The sequence below is a fragment of the Solanum verrucosum genome, unplaced genomic scaffold (assembly GCF_900185275.1).
Source record: "Solanum verrucosum unplaced genomic scaffold, falcon-dt-bn FXZP01000049.1, whole genome shotgun sequence".
NCBI classification, from domain to species: Eukaryota; Viridiplantae; Streptophyta; class Magnoliopsida; order Solanales; family Solanaceae; genus Solanum; species Solanum verrucosum.
In genome coordinates, this window is record NW_026020221.1 from 1,604,969 (window position 1) to 1,622,884 (window position 17,916).

A 17,916-nucleotide genomic window follows, 5' to 3' on the forward strand; every position below is an offset into this window, starting at 1 on the left:
CGTATATTTCTTCATAGAAATCGTCACATTTTATTGATGTTATAGATTCTAAATCTGAATCAATTTCTATTTTGTCTATTCTAGATATTTTTACTCTTTTCTTGTTACATTCGTAACTTTTATGTCCTTCTTCGCCACAGTTATAACATTTGCATTTTTCTGTTGGCTTAGTTCTTTTGAAATTATTTTTCTTTTTATAGTACCTTCTTTTAGGTATATAGTTTTGTTTAGAAATATTTTTTCTTTTTATTAATCCTTTTTTTAGCTTTCTTCTTTTCTTATAAGTTTTGTCATTGCATCCCCATTGGGTTGCTGCATTTGTATCCAAACAATAAATTTTGGTATTAATTCTTTTGGCCTTTCTTTGTATGTTATGTGCCATACAAAGTTGTCCTAACCTATTATTTAGAAAGGATATTCTTTGTCCAAGAGTATCTTTTTCTTTACTTTTTTTGTCGTATTCTTCTCTGAAGTATTTGGCCCAAAAGCCTGGTAATTTTTTATAATATTTTTCAAGATAAGGTAACATTTCCTTACTACTATTAATTATTTTGTAATAATATTCTTCGAAGTCACAAGTGTATTCTTGAATATAACTCATTTTACAAATTTGCAATTTTTCTAGTTGCTCTTTAGCAATTATTCTCATTTTATCTCTATTCTTGGTGGTTGATCCTTCGCCACCTAAGAATTCATTTCCTATGTATTGGACTAGATTTTTTATTCCCTCTTGAAGAGATATTCTTAATCCTTCTATAGTATTATTTTTGATGATTACTTTTGCATCATCTGTTAATTCTGTGTATCAGTTGCTTATTTTTCCTGTGAAAGTATTTATCATTATGATGTATTTTTCTTTGTTTGTATAATTTACTCATTTTCCCATAAGGAAGAAAAGATATATGTTTTGAGACCATATGTCTAGGTCTATCTCTGGTTCTCTTTTACAATTTAGATCCAAGAATTGGGTTGTTCCTACATCTCCTGTTTGGAGTCTGTTAGGCATGTATTTTGCTTTATTTTTATTGTGGTATTGACTGCTGAAGTCTTTATTCATTTTTGCTTTGGGTGCAAAATTTTCTTTTATATTTTCTTCAAAGATTTCTTCTTTTACGGAGTTTTCTCCTATTTCAAACCTTCCTTAAGGTCCTCCTGTATCACCTTTGTTCATAAGAACTTTTAGTTTTTGATCTGAAAGATCAAGGTCTTGTAAAGCAAAAACTAGTTCGTCTAGTTCATTCATGTTTTTCAAGGTCTTCTATTTGTTTTATATATGTTTTTGTTTCTAGATTTTCTAGAGTTTCTTCTTCATTAGATTGCTTTAATTCTTTATTTCTTTGTTTTTTCAAAAAGTTTTGAATGAGTTTTTCATCAAAACTTCCCTTTTGATATGAACTTTTGTTTGCCGATTTCTCAACTAAGAGATCGTTTATAATTTTTTGACTTATTCTTTTGTCAAATTTTCCAATTTTTTCTATTATGTTTGTTATTCTTCCTGGAATGTTTTCTTTTAGAGATATAATTTATATTTCTATTAGCTTTAATCTTAGAGCTATTTGTTTATGACTTTCTATTAAGTCATGTAATAAATCTATTACTTCTTTTATACTCATTTTATTTAGAGAAGTAATAATCAGATGTACTCATACTATCTCTTACTACTTCTTCTATATCAAATAGTATATATTCCATTGGAAATTTTTCTTTGAATAATTCATGATCTATATGTTTTATTTAAAAATATAAGTAAAAGGAAAAATGACTGAGTTTTCAAAAAATCGATTAAACTTATAGTTTAAGAGAAATCGAATTTCCGAAATAACAGAGTCGCCACTTAATTTTTAGTAAAAAAATACAAGATTTTTCAAAAGACTTAAACAGATAAAATCAATTGAAAAAGGGTTCGAGTTCAAATGTACATTTCGAGAAGGTGTTAGGCCCTCGGAATGCCCGCTAACTTGCGGTTGACCGACGATTTGACTAAAAATGATTTTGACTAATTTTGAAATTTTAATTAAGTAAATGAACTTCTAACGACTTTGACTAATTTTAAAATTTTAACTAAGTAAAGAACTCAATTTATTTTAACTAATTTTATTGAGATTCTAACCAAGTAAAAAAACACTCATCTATTTAAACCAACTTTTTGAAATTTTAACTTGGTAAGAAGAACTCATTTATTTTGACTTTTTTATTTATTACTACTACTATTTTTATCATTTTTATTCATCTTGAGGGGAAATGAACTAAAGGGAAATTTTCTAAAGGGGGATAGTTTAAATGACATGACTAATAAAAATACAGAGCAAGATACAAGTATTTTAATTGGGACGTGTTAAAAGTTGGAATGGCTATCCGTGGGAATTTAATTAAATTAAACCATAATCAAGTAAAGTTAGTCAAATAATACAATAGGTAAAGAGCGGAGGGAAGAAATATTAATTGGGCCTTTGACCCAAACTTGTGAACCTGTCCTAACACTAAAAATGACCCAAAACATGAATTTGGGCCTATTTGATTATAATTTTGCTGCTGGGCCGTTTTTGGACCCATTTTCGCTCCCAAACGCCTGTGTATACAGCAAAGGTATATCATTGTATATGGGTCGTATTCAGGCACGTTTGTGTGTATATTGGGATGTATACCTAGTATATTCAGTCTATTTTGACCCCTGCAACCTGTATTTTATTTTTTGAACCTGTATATTGGTATTTTTGCCATGTATATCAGTGTATACGGCTGTATACAGCCTGCTTTTAGCTTTCCAGAGCACATTTCTGATTTCCAGCCCCTGTAGTCAAGCTATTGATCGGCATTCCTTGTGTCATACATCAGTCCATTGGGACTCAGATTCAAATGAGGCTCGAGGAAATGCAATTAGGCCTCAATGGCCCATTTGGAATGGAAAAGAAAAGGAGGCAGTGGAGCTCGAGGAACGCACTCAAGATCACATGAAACAGCAAAAAGAAAAAGATTAATGCATATTTGTAACAAAGGAAACTTAGGACTAAAACGTAATCAATAAATGAGCAAAACATACTGATAACAATACCACTTGACAATTAATAAACACCGTATTATATACTTATTAAAACCATACGTCCAAATCAATAACCAACTAACTAAACCTTTTCCATAAGCATAAATGGGTCATTGGAAGATAATTTTAGTACTAGTTCCAACGTTTAAGAGAAACAGAGACTTGTTGGCAAATGAACAACCAAATTCAACTTGAAAACAATAATTTCCCAAGGCAATATAACTACCGATCTAAATAAATAAAAATAAGACAAAGAATGAGAAGTGAAACAAATGCAACCCACATCTTAAACTAAGGGGGAGGGGCAAGAATATGCTTGCAAGAAACACTATTCAAAGACTCACAGACTCAACAAAATTATAATTACTTGTGACATGAATCAGATTATTAAATGAGGAAAAGGCTATGAATAAGTTAAAGCAAAACGGGCAAAGTAAATACTCTTCTGAAAGCTAACAGAGGCGACTTGAAGAGAAATGATTCGAAACAAAATGATAACTATAGATGCAAAGAAATTGAGGCAGGTGACATCAAAGAATTCAAACAGTAAGTAATCGTAGACTAAACATGGAAGATTTGATCAAAACAAAGCTTAAACTAAATCAATAACACATTCTATCAGCAGGATGGATAACAATTAACTATATTCAGGTGCTAAAACGACAACTCGGTAGCGACATCAAAGGAATCTGCGAGCGAACAGTAGCAACATAATCGAAATCGAAAGCCTCAAACAATGGAAACACGAAATGAAGAGGAATTTAACAAAGGGAAAATGGTATTACCTTTTTCCGAGCAGCTGAACCGGGACAGCTACGAGTAGAGAGTGAGCAACAACTTCAAGACCACACCGAGATTCCGGCAAGCTTTGCAAGCGGCGACCACTAAAAGCAAAAATCTCGTCGATAGCTACTGATTTGTATATGTATTCTTATAGTTAATATTATTATTATTTTTTAACAAACTCAAAATCTCTCCCCCTTTCACAATGAATAAAGAGGAATATATAGAAGAAAACTAGGGTTCAGATTTTGGGGGGAAACGGATAGATTTCGGATAGGAGGGGACCAATTCAAAATTCAAATTTCCAAAACCCTTTCACCAATTTGGGCAAACACCCTTTTTTTGAAATTTGCCCCATTTCGGAAAAGGAAAAGGGAGATGGACGATTGGGATCGATCCCCTTGTCCTGACGAGCAACGTGAATCCATCTCAAAATGAGCAAGGACGGGTTTCGCAGCTACAGCAGGTGTTTTTTGCTGGACTCGTACTGCTGGACAGAGGAGGAAGAAGCCGTGAAGTTGTTGTTGTCATTTCTGTGAGCGTCTGGACTCCTGTGAAGTTCTGGAATTAGTGTTGTTGATGGGTTTAATCGCTGGAAAGGAGAAGTGGGCTGGGTCGGGGATTATTGGGTTGGGTTGGCTGGGAATTGGGCTGGCAATTAAGGGAAATAAGGAGGGAAAAGGTTGCTGGGAATAGGGTCGGCTGGCACTATTGTTTATAAGTTGTTGTTGTATTATTATTGTATGGGTATGAGAGTGGGCTGCTGCTAGAAAATTGCACTAAAATGGGTTGGAAATCTGGCCCAATTTCGAGTCTCAAGTAATTGGAACTTAAGCTAGGAATGACTATCTTTGCAAATTGCGAAATAACTATTGAATTATCATCGCAACCAAATTGAGTTGAAATTGTAGCCAAATTGAATTAAATATTTAGCCGAATGAGTTTAGTTGGTAATTCGGCTAAAATTAACAAGGCGAATTAATAGAAATTAATTAATGAGTTTCTTAACCTTAACGAAATAAAATAATTAACTTAATTATAACATAATTAATTTAAATATAAACGACTAAAAAACCAAATGTTTAAACAAAACTAAAATACTTTTGAGACAATTTTCGAACATTCATAAAATATACTAATTAGACACATAATTATATAATAATTAACTTAATTGTAAATTAACTAATTAACTCAAAATTGTAAACTATTAAATAACTAAACAAACTAACCAAATATTTAATTAAACAAAATATTTTGAGACAATTTTTGAATATTTATAAAGTTCAGAAGTATACCCATATTATTTTAAAATTATAAAAATTGACAAACCATTTAAAACTTACTTGAAAAATATTTTGAATTTTATAAAGTCAATTATTTTAAATCGTTTGAAAATTAAGAAACTCAGAAATTAATTATTATTGAGGAGGGTCAAAATTGGGTGTCAACACTATATATTGTTCATAAACTATTTCTTCTATTATTTTTTCTTTTAGATCTTTGTTTAAATGTTTGATTACCATTAGTCTAGTTACCAAGGTTTTTTCATTTAAATATCATATAGGTCTAATACTATTTTATTTTGATTGGCTCTGATGCCAATAAGATCGTGTTGTCTATGACAGGGTGTGTGGAATTGAAAGCAAATTATGCGGTGTAAAGAACACGTCTTTTTAATATGCCTTGTGCATTTTTGTATTCAAAATATTCTTGTATTCTAAGCATTTTCATCTTATAATCTTTGTCCGAGACAGGGATTTGAAGGAGGTCAAAGGCCTAGAAACAATTTCACACCAATTGGAGAGTCTTACATAAGTTTATTTAACAAGTTGAAACATTTGAAGATAATAGAGCCCATTCCTCAAAATTATGTGGATCCACACGCAAAGGGTTTCAATCCTACAGCACGATGTGCATACCATTCTGATGTTCCAGGGCACAGTATTGAAGATTGTCGTAATTTTAAAAAAAAGGTGGAAGAGATGATTCAAACAAAGATGATTGTGGTTCAAAATGATGACCCCCCAAATGTTACTAAGAATCATCTACCGGCGCATAGTGATGTACACTTTATCGAGATGATATGTGATTACAAAGAATATGACAATTTTGAAGAAAAGACAATTGAAATTGGTAAAACTTTTACGAAGGCTAACGTGCAAAGCAGTGGCTAAGAAGTTCAACTTAGTGATTGAGAGACACTCTTCTTTTCTCTAAAAAGAGTGTATAGATAGTTTATTTTGTCATCATTTCTGCTATGCAATCATTTTTATTTTTAGTAAGTCAAATCTTTCTATCATTTCTCTTATGCGTTTGTTTGTTGAGTCTTATCGTAGTTTGAGTTATTATAGAGTTGTGACCTAAATTTAGTTTGTTGTCTTGTCACCAAGTTTTTCTTTAAATCTTTAATATAGTCTTTATTCTGTGTCACTTTGATCCGTTCTATTTGACATTCCACATATACATCTCTTTTCAGTTCAATTTTGTGACATGATATGCGATATGATTTGGTCAGATCTTAAGATTATATCTAATCATAAAATAAATACATCAAAGAAATTTTATTTTTTTGAGGAAATGAATAAAAGACTTAGACACCTTGATACTTCCTTTGGTATCAAAAAAAAAAAAAAAAAAAAAATAAAATCATTTAACTTGACATGTCATTTGTTGTCAAGAAGGTATTACTCAAATGGAGATTCTCAACTGAAAAACATGTAACAAAATGATATACATATGTTGCAAAGAAATATTGTATGAATTTCACTTCACATCTTAAAGGAAATTGCTTGCATTTGACATTTTTAATAATTGATATGACGAAGGCATTTCATTCTACTATCCAAACACCGTGTAATCATTTGCTATTCCTTTTGAGCCTTAATTTTATTTTTCTTTCATACCCCTCTTTTGGAATTAAAAAAAAAAAAGTCAAGAAAAGAGAAAAGTGAAAAAGAAGAAAAAAAGAGAGAGAGAAAAGAAAAGTTAGAGTGAAAAATAAAAATAAAAATCCAATAACAACAAAAAACAAACTTCTTGAACTATGTTTGACCTGATTCTTGCTTTGACAAGATACGTAGGGAACCTTATTTTGAGGTTCGGTCCAAACAAAAAAAAAGTCTAGAAAGTCCTCATCACAATAACTGGGGAAAAAATAATAATAATAATAATTATTATTATTATTATTTTATTTTATTTTTGTAAAAAGAGTCGATTTCAAAAGTTGTAAGTCTTAACCCTGTTACGCAGTATCTTTGAGCTTTCATGCCAATTCTTTCATTTTAACCCTGTCCAAAGGCCACGTTACAATCCAAATAAAGACCTTCTGATCAATTTTTAACAATGACAAGTCAATCAAGCTTTCAGTGTTGATTATATAAGGAAAAATATTATGCCACTCGCATAGAGAGTGAAAAATGAGGAAATCTTATCGATGAAAATCCTCAAAATCCTATAGGGATCATTTGAGTCGAGAGAAAGTAAAAAATGAGAGAGTCTTATTGGTGAAAACCCTCAGGGCACCGTAAGACGATAGTGAGTGAGAAATAATAAAAAAAAACAGACCTGTTAGTGAAAACCTTTCGAGGCACCACCAGTCAAGTGTTAGTCATAAATCTAGTGCAAAAGTTGAATATATAAGTCTGACTTCAAAGTTGAAAGTTTGACAAAGATAAAGTTTAGATTGATTGGACAGACCAGACCATTTAATCCAAAATCCATGTCATGATCATTAGAATTGACTATCACTATCAATTGAATCCATTTATTTTTTTTATTTTTTTTTCTTCTTAAAATGATCAAATATTATCTCTTCTTATTTTGCGTCTCGCTCAATTCAATCTTGAGATAGTCTTCATTAAGCTGGCAGAAAATGATTTCAAAATTACTACCATCTCTTCAATTGCACAAAACAAAGCTTGATTAGCCCATCAATCGTGACATGATTCAATAAATAGTGATATGCATAGTAACTTGTCAGCAATTGACAATTTTTGAATACAAGGTTCAATTATTGTTGGAGGGTGAAAACAGTATAACAAATTTGAAGTTGGAAGTTCTGAACAACTAGAGATGTTTTCAAGATTATCAAGGTGAGCTGACTAGCCAACGAAAGCAGTCAATCTCAAGCTAAAATTAGCTTCAAACATGGCAACAACAGGAGCAACTATCCTCAAAGTCAATGCCACAACTCGACCACCATTAAAAAAAAAACCAAACATAAATTTTCTTTTGTTTCTTTTCTAAAACAGGGAAATATTCCTTACGTAAAAGATATCTTGAAGACTCAAATTTGTTAATATTATTGCAAGAAAAAGAAAAAAATAAAAAATTATTGCATTATTTCTCCTATGATAAATGTTTTCTAGTGTGAGACAATTATTTTCATTTTTTTTTATTTTTTTTATTTCTTTACTAGGATAAACATTTCCTAATATAAGACATTTAAAAACTAAAAAAAAAAAAGGGATAAAATATTGTGGTGATTTTATTTGATGATTCTGTTAATTGAGATCTTCCTAAGTACTGAGATTTAGTTTAGCAGGACCCTCCTACATAATGAGATTTAGATTAGCAGGGCTCTCCTACATAATGGGATTAGCAGGACCCTCCTACATAATTAGATTAGCAGGACCTTCCTCAATAATGGGATTAGCAGGATCCTCCTACATAATGGGATTTAGATTAGCAGGACCCTCCTACATAATGGGATTAGCAGGACCCTCCCACATAATGGGATTAGCAGGACCCTCCCACATAATGGGATTAGCAGGACCCTCCTACATAATGGGATTTAGATTAGCAGGACCCTCCTACATAATGGGATTTAGATTAGCAGGACCCTCCTACATAATGAGATTTAGATTAGCAGGACCATCCTACATAATGGATTAGCAGGATCCTCCTACATAATGGGATTAGCAGGACCCTCCTACATAATGAGATTTAGATTAGCAGGACCCTCCTACATAATGGGATTAGCAGGACCCTCCTACATATAATGAGATTTAGATTAGCAGGACCCTCCTACATAATGGGATTAGCAGGACCCTCTTACATAGTAGGATTTAGTTATTTTCTCCTAGATAAACACTTTTTACTCGGAGACATTATTTTTTTTCTCTCCTAGGATAAACGCTTCCTAGTCTGAGTTTATTTTTAATTTACATTTGTTAATAACTCACAAAATTTTTCCAGTGAAAACTGGGGCAAATTTTTTGTTTATTTCTTTTGTTTGTGATGGTTTTCAGGTTTCTTCAAGCGAAACATGGATTTGAAATTCAAGAAAAAAGTTTCAACTTTTTTCAGAATGATCAATCCCATGATAGCCAGAATTAGCTTCTTCAATGCATATAGCAGCCTGACTTCCTGACACCTATTTCTATTCAGCTTCTAATCAAGAAAACATACAGTCATTCAAGAACATATTCAAATTGTCATTTTGAAGAGTGTCAAAAGCTCACTCTAGGCGGCAAGTTAAGCCTCAATCCAATTCAAGATCAAGATACTCACCCAAAAATCAAGGTGATATCTGAAAGTCAAGACTCAAGAGGAGCTGTATAGATAGGAGATTGTACTGTAATTTTCCTTTTGACTATTAGCTTTCATTAGTTTTATGCAAGGATAGGAACCGCGACTTGGAGCCTCGATGGAACCTCACTTAACTTTCAACTCTTCATCTCATCTCTTTGAATTACACGTGACCTGATTCCCTTATAACCCGGTATATGCAGGATGTCCAAAAACCAAGACTCGATCGCACAAATTTTTTCTTCATATACAAGTCCGGTCAAAATTTGTCACGTTATCTACTTCTTTGTCTGAAAACTCTCCGTGTTTCCAGTGAAAGAGGGGCAAACTGTAGACACGTAATTTTTGACCGAACTTAAGTTTAACACCATTTTTAGAGCTTAAATATTTTATAAATCTAAATTAAATATTTTTACTTTTATCTTATTTTATTAAGTTTATTTTAAAGATTTGAAAACAACAAAAAGAGAATTACTTTTTAAGGTAAGTTTTATTTTTCACTTGTTTAAAAAAGAAATGAAAACTTACAAAAAATATGTATTCTTTTAATTTAGATTTTACTAAATAAGCCAATGTTTTTTAATTATGTTTTTAGATTGACTATTTAACTTTTTAGTTCAAACTAACTAATTTAAATTTTTATATATATTTAATTTATAAAATAAAAAATAGCCTAAACTACCCATTACCCCCTAAACCTCTACCCATTTCACTCACACTCACCCCACAATCCCACATTAATCCATCACTCCCCTCAACCACACACACGTACCACACACTACTAAACATCAACAACACACCCCTTCAACCTATATACTGACCAACATACACAACAGAAAAGAGGACGCAAAAACCAAAAAAAAAACACAAGAAAGAAAAACACACACAGCAACACAAACGTACAGGAAAAAAGAAACAAGAAAAAACACAATCTGCACATACAAAAAATACAAAAAATACACATCCTTGTTTTATTCTTCTTTTAAAAATTCACCAACACATTCACATATTTTCTTCCTTATCCATTTTTTTCATATCAACACAAACACATATACCATCACAAACAACCTACAAAAGTTGTGGGTGTTCTAATCGAGCTTCGGTTAAGATTTTGCGGTATTCAACTTTACTTTATCTTCTTTTTTAATTTATTCATGGAATTTGATGTAATTATTATGATAAGTTTTCTTACACTTATATTTTATTCATAATTTGATTAAAATGAAGAATGTGTTAAGTGTTATATCTCTTTAATGAATGAAAGTAACTTTATTGGTGGTTATTTTTATTTATCTATTTTTGTTCATTAGTTGTGATGTCTTAAAATGAATGGGTCATGATGTTGTTCTTTTCTTGATTTCGATGCTAATAATGATAAAGTACGAATTATTGGGTTTACAAAATTATTGTTGTTTTATTTATTAAATAAAGAATGAAATTTATTTTAGCAATTCGTCATTGTTTTGTTGGATTAATAAAAAAGTACAATATGAGTATGCCTAATTTCGCCATTAACTTCAAGATAAAAATAAAATAAAAATATAATATGTGTAGGCCTAATTTTAACATTAACTTTAAGGGTGAATAAAAATAAAAGAATATAAGATAATCCAAAATTTATATTGTATCCTAGAAGTTTAGATTTGTTTAATTTTATTTGATTTTATTTAATATTTTCTTATAACATTAGATGGGTTTTAGGCATGTAAACAAAAAAAAAAAATTGTTTCAATTAAGAATGTGGTTACACACCTTTTTTGAAACACTTAAAAGAAATTCAAGGATGTGGTGACACACCTTGATAAAATTATTCTAATATATATTTTAACATGTGGATTAATTTAATTAAAAGTATCATCAATAAATATAATAATGAAATGAGAAGATTAGTTGTCTAGAATTCAAAAAAAATAAGAGTAAGTACTTTTAATACTAGATGAGTTTTATGCACGTTAAAAAATATCTGTAAAAAATTAAGAATGCGGTTGCGCATCTTTTTTGAGACATTGAAAAAAAAAAAACTCAAGGATGCGGTGACGCACCTTGTCCAAAAATATAATAACTTTCATTAATTTAAAATAAGATCACTTATAGATAAAATTAGGTGATGCACTCGAGAGAAGAAAACAACTATGTTCATAAGCTATTTATATGTCAAAAGTCGAGAATGCAGTTATGCATCCGATTTGAGACCAAATAAAAGTTCAACAATAAAAATGCAAACAAGTCATGACCTGAAAATAATATATCCACAGATGATTTAAAGTAGGTAGAAGTCAATAAAAGCGACCGTGCTAGAACCACGGGACTCGAGGGATGCCTAATACCTTCTCCTCGGTCAACAGAATTCCTTACCCGAATTTCTAGTTCGCAAACCATATAAAGAGTCATTTCCTTTTGATTAAGGGTTAAACAAAAGGTGACTTGGAACACCATAACTCAATTCCAAGTGGCGACTCTGAAATGAAAATAAAATAATCCTTAAATCAATACCGTCACTTAAATTGGAAAAACCCTTCCGCCGCCGTGGAGCACGAAAAGGGGTGTGACAGTATTGAGATTAATATAGGCATAATGCATAAACATGACCCTTAACTTGATTTCAACGGACAAGTATGATCAACAACTTTGAGTGTGCACAAGTAGACACTTAAACTTGTATAAAATTGAATAAATAGACACATATACATGGCATAATATATGTAGGACACCACGTATGACACAAAATTTTCATGTGGGCCATGTATGATGAATGTGTTTATTTGTTCAACAAGTTTAAGTGTCTACTTGTGCACACTCAAAGTTAGAGGGCATAGTTATCCGTTGAAGCAAAGTTAAGGGTCATGTTTATGTATTATCCCTATAATATTTATGTACAAGTAAAAGTAGTAAATTACTAGTCTAATGGGTTATCAGTTTACCCAATAACTCAATATTAAAAATCAATATCGAACTGATAACCCAATAATTTTAAACTCTTTTATCAGTTCGATTTATCGGTTAGTTCGATTTTTCACACCCTAATGGTAATACTTCAATCTCACAACGAATTCTCCAACTTGAGGAGTACTTTTTAAACAGAGAAGTTAATGTGGTGACCAATAAGAAGGAAGCCTACGTTATTCGCCATTTAACTGTCAAATACCAAGCTATGAGAATAGTTTGTGTGGTTAACAAAGATAACATAATGAATCGTATGATACGAAACATTATGAAGAGGGCTAATAAAGTTGGTAGAATGATCTGATGGGTTGAAGGAGTGGATTGTGTTGAAGGAGGTTCTTTCTAGTATTTTTTTTTTGTAAAGTTCGTAGAGTGATCTGGAAGTTTCTTTTGTTGAAAGAGGGAGTATTTGCTACTGGAGTGATCTGAAGTGTTTCTTTCTACTATTTTTTTTTTGTTTTTGTGTATTCAAGGGGATATAAGAAGGTGAATGAAGAGCAGTATCAGTATCAAAAAAACTGTAGAAAATATTTTCTGAAAAAATATTTTTCAGCGTTTAGTTTGTGAATGAAAAATATTTTTAATCAACTATCTTTTTTTACTAAAAAGTAGAAAATAGTTTTTGATCGGAAATCAACCTCGATAATCTATCTAGGATACGACCCTGACAAGCGAACTTGGACACAACCCCAACGACACATCTGAAATTCGACCATAAGATCTGACCTAGAACATGACCCCGGCTTTTGACCCGAGACCCGATATTCGAATTGAGACCAGATATCCGATTTAGGTCCTGGCCCCGACACCCAAACTTGAACATGATCCATCAATCCGAATTTTGACTTTGACACTCAAGTCGAGACTCGACTTTCTAATCATGATCTGACCCCAACTCAAGTCGAGACTCAAGGCTGGTAGGTGTTTGAGGTAGGTGAGGGCTAAAAAAATGAATATTTAATTATTATTTTATCAAAAATAAACTTTTAATTTTTTTTGTAGGAAGCGGAGGTAGGGATAGTCAGAGGTTGAATGGAGTAAAAAATTAAAAATTAAATTAAATTTGAACTATTTTTTAAAAATAAAATTTTAAGTTGTCTATTATTGACTATTCTAATTATTGGAATCCATTTTGTTATAATTATATAATTTCTATTTGTACGAACAAATCAATCATAAAACTTAAAATTATATCGAGAGATAAGATGTGTAATGAAGGCTAAAATCTGAATGAGAGATAAAATGAGTGAAATTAAGGGGAAGTAAAGATATTGGAAGTCTAAAATAAAAGTTAAAGATGGTTTTGTTTTTTGAATCGAAATTTAGATGGTTTTGAAGCCAAAAGGGCATTATAGTCGTTAAGTTCAATCGTGTTATTTGTGCCAAAAAAGTATCGTGCGAAATAGCACTACTATTTTTTTACCCATTCTCATTCGTGAATAATAGCACTCCATGCTTGGCCAAATATGACAAAAACTTTCTATATATTGATTGAATAATTGATAGGATCCTTGAAAATTACTGAATGTTTTATAAATTCAAATGATTAGAAATGAGAGTGGGGTTTCCACTAATTCAAAAAGAGAAATTAAAAGGTACAGATAAGGCTTTAATCTATCATCAATTAGGACAATTTTGGTTTTTGACTCTCCAAAAACTGATAAAATCCAAAGGAGAAAAAGACTAATCAATGTCAGACTTTTCCAATATTTTATTTTCTATATTGGAAGATGAAATTGTAATTAAAAATATATATAGTGTTAGGACTATTTAGCTTGTAAAATGAAAAAGAAATAATGTTATACGAAATTAACTTCCGATTTCATTATTCTAACATTTTTTTACGAACCAACAAAGTTTGTTTAAATAATTGAGCAATTCTATCATCTGTCGATAGATTAAGATTCTTTTACGAACCAACAAAGTTTATTTAAATAGTTAAGCAATTCTATCATCAATCAATAGATTAAGAGTTTGAATCATTTCTATATCTACCTCATTATTGAGATTAGCCAACTATTTTTCCCTTCGTTTACAAACATAAATAATTATAGAATTATGTAAAATATCATACTATTACTTATCAATCACTTTCAAGCTTTAGGAGTTCTATAATAAAAAATAGTCAACAACACGAAAATCATTTCCCCAAAGTTTGAAAAACTTGGTCATTTTATTTGGAAGTACAATAAGATAAAAAGGACGAATATAGATATAGATAGAAAGAAATTATCAAAGATTATTATATGAAGAGATAAATATGATCTTTAATTCGCTTGTCAATCAAAATTTTCAAATTTAAGCTTAAGAAATGTTTTTTTCTTATTAACAAGTGCTTTAATTTCTTTTTTCTGATATAAATTTAAATTAATCAAAATTCAAAATTATTACTATCAAATATAACATAAAAAAGATATAGATATATAGATTTTTTTTTTTCTCAGATCGCGTTGGAAGTACGTCTCTGATCAAACATGTCATCTGCAAATTTGTTGTAGGATTTTTGGAAAAAGACATTTTGACAAATTTATTCCAAAACTTGTGATGATTAAATGTGGCACGTATGCATATTATATTTTTGTGGCGTTGGCATTTACTTTTTTGAGATAGCTAGAAAACAAGGAGTTGTACAATGGAAACCCTCAAACAGTACGATTTTGTTTCATTCTTCAAAAACTTATTACTCAAACCTCGTTTTAATTTATCTATCTTATTTTTTGGATCTGTTTAAAATAAATATTTATCTTTTTTTAATAATTGATTAATTTTAATTTTTTACATAACATATTAAAATTATAAAATTATAAAATATTTTTGATACATTTCACATATCTTTAGTTACGATTACTATGAGATTCAAAAATCTTTTTTAACGTTTTAAATTTTATGACAAATCAAAATTAGACAAACAAATTAAAACATAAAAAATATTATATTCTTTTTGTGACATTGAGATAGATGTTGTAAAAAAGTCTAACGACTAAATAAAACATGTTTGAATAATTGCATGTTCTAACCAAGAAAAATACTACTGTATTTTTCATTTTATATGACGATAAAAAAAATCACATATAAAATGAAACATGAGGCGTTTGAAAAGTTTTTCTTGGGAAAAAAGTATTGTTGCCCTCTCACACTGATGTTGGAAAAAATAGTTATTTTATTTATCATAATTTACATGATATCTTTTTAATTAGACGGTGTTCAAAGAGTAAATAAAAAATCTAAAGTTAATGTAATTATTTTTTAAAAACTAAATTTAATTAGATTGATTTAATATTATAAAATTTAAAATTTAAATATATTAAAAAAGGATACAAAAATTATAAATGTACAATAATTTGTTATTATTGTCATGTCAATGTACGATAAAAAAATATATTATAAAATATTGATCAAAGTTCGTATAATTTAAATTTCAACGAAAAATAAAGTGACATAAATGGATATGAATAGAGTATATGGTAAGTTGTAATTTTTTAACATTAGTAGATAACGTCGGAGGTGGTACCTCCAATTAAATTTTGTAAATTGGATTATACCTATTGAAGATTCTAGAAGCTGCTAGAATCAAGTTAGTTACAAATTCTGTTAGGTTGTTATGTAACCAACTCTATGTAGCACGTGAAAGGTGTGATCTGTAGGTGGTCTATAAAAGGATGAATTCCTTCATTATAATAGTTTTAACACTTTGATAATAAAAATTCTTTTCTTCTGCAACAGAGCTATTCATACATTCATATCCATGGAAGAACAAACTTCCATGGATTCAATAGCACAGTAACAAATTCACATGGTATCAGAGCAGCGACATTGGGATTTAATCTCGAGCTGCGTATTGGTTTCACGATTAGATCACACTACATAAATTTTGGTTATGGGAGATCAAACAGCCTCTGTTATGGCAGATCTAACAGTGGCTTCTCTTGAACACTCTCATCCTCTCTACCTTCATGCATCAGATACGCCAGGTACAACTTTGATTGCAATCAAACTCACAGGCCCAGCTAACTATGGATTGTGGAGTAGGTCGTTACGACTTGCGCTACTGGTTAAGAATAAACTATGCTTTGTAGATGGAACTTGTCTAAAGAGTTCGTACAAAGGGGATCTAGCAACTCAGTGGGAAAGATGTAATGTTGTGGTGCTCTCATAAATCAGTAGCACTGTGGCTCATGAATTACTCACAACAATTGTTTATGCCTCAAATGCCAAGCGTGTATGGGACGACTTCAAGGAAAGGTTTGACAAATCTTATCTCACTAGAGTGTATCAGATATGGGCAGAAGTTTCTTCTCTAAAACAAGGAACTGACTCTGTTACAACATATTATTCGAAATTGAGGGATCTATGGGATGAATTAGATGTCTTAGTACCAGCTCCTCTGTGTAATTGTGATGAGGCTAAGCCATATATTGAACACTTAAGTCAGCAGAGGTTGTTAATGTTCCTCATGGGCCTCAATAAATCATATAGCCATGTTAGAAGTGATATCTTGCTTAAAGTAGATGTTCCTACTGTTAATCAGGCGTATGCCACTGTAATACAGGAAGAAAGTCAGAGGTTACTAGGTGTTATGGATGTCAACAAGGAACCTCTAACAATGATGGTTAACAGGAAACAAGGTTTTAAGGGAATGAAGCTCCTTGATACTGTTTGTGAGCATTGTGGTTACAAAAATCATCTCACTAAAGATTGCTATAGGGTCGTTGGATATCCTACAGAGTTCAAAAGCAAGAGGAAGCAGGGACAAGGAGATGTTTATGGTAACAACACAGGATTCAAAGGTTATGGTGATTCTCACAATAATAACAATGGAAATGGTCACAGGTTCAACAACTTCAACCACAATCAGCATGTTGATTAAGGATTCAAATCCTATGCAAACCATGTTGCTGCTGATAGACAGAATATTGAGCTCACTGAGGAGGAATACAATCATGTGAGGAATCTCTGGCATAGCAACACCAGTTGTGCAGGTGCTGAGGATAACAATGATTGCAAGGCAAATCTGGCAGGTAATGTGTCTTTATCATCTGATGCTTATGATCATCATTGGATAATTGATTTGGGTACCACTCACCACATTACATCCTGTAAACAAATGCTAGCTGAATTCAGTAGTCTAAGTGATCAGAAGTCCAATACTTTCCAGCTTCCTATAGGAAATAGAGCTCATATTATGAACACTGGGAATACTGTTATTATGGGTTGTTAGAAGGTGACGAATGTATTACATGTACCTGACTTCAAGTTTAACTTGTTGTCAGTTGCAAGGTTGACTAATGATCTGCTGTGTAGTATCAGTTTCTTTCCTAATTTTTGTGTGATGCAGGCTCTCTCAAATGGCAAGATGATTGGGATTGGTAGAGAACATAATGGATTATACTTGTTAAATAATTCAGTTAAAGTTGTAGTCAATGCTACCATAAGAGATAACAATACTACTACGTCGTTGTGGCATTTCAGACTTGGTCATCCTTCTCTTGCTGCTATGCAACATATTTCAGCTATCAAGGACAACTTGACTCATTTACCATGTTGTCATACATGTCCTCAAGCAAAACAAAGTAGACCTGCCTTTCATGATAGTATTCATAGTTCTAGCACTATTTTCCAAT

General features: G+C 31.1%; 1 protein-coding gene across 2 annotated transcripts in view; it reads right to left on the minus strand.

Moving 5' to 3' along the window:
• Positions 1–17,916, minus strand: part of LOC125831618 (E3 ubiquitin-protein ligase BOI-like) — a 236,953-nt gene that overhangs the window by 123,872 nt on the left and 95,165 nt on the right. Inside the window, exon 1 of one of the 2 annotated variants that reach the window (XM_049510786.1) lies at positions 10,215–10,221. The exons of the other annotated variant lie outside the window; for it this stretch is intronic. The gene's annotated coding sequence lies outside the window, so the exon portion shown is untranslated. Of the gene's footprint in view, positions 1–10,214; positions 10,222–17,916 lie in introns of those variants that run through there. 2 annotated transcript variants of the gene reach the window in all.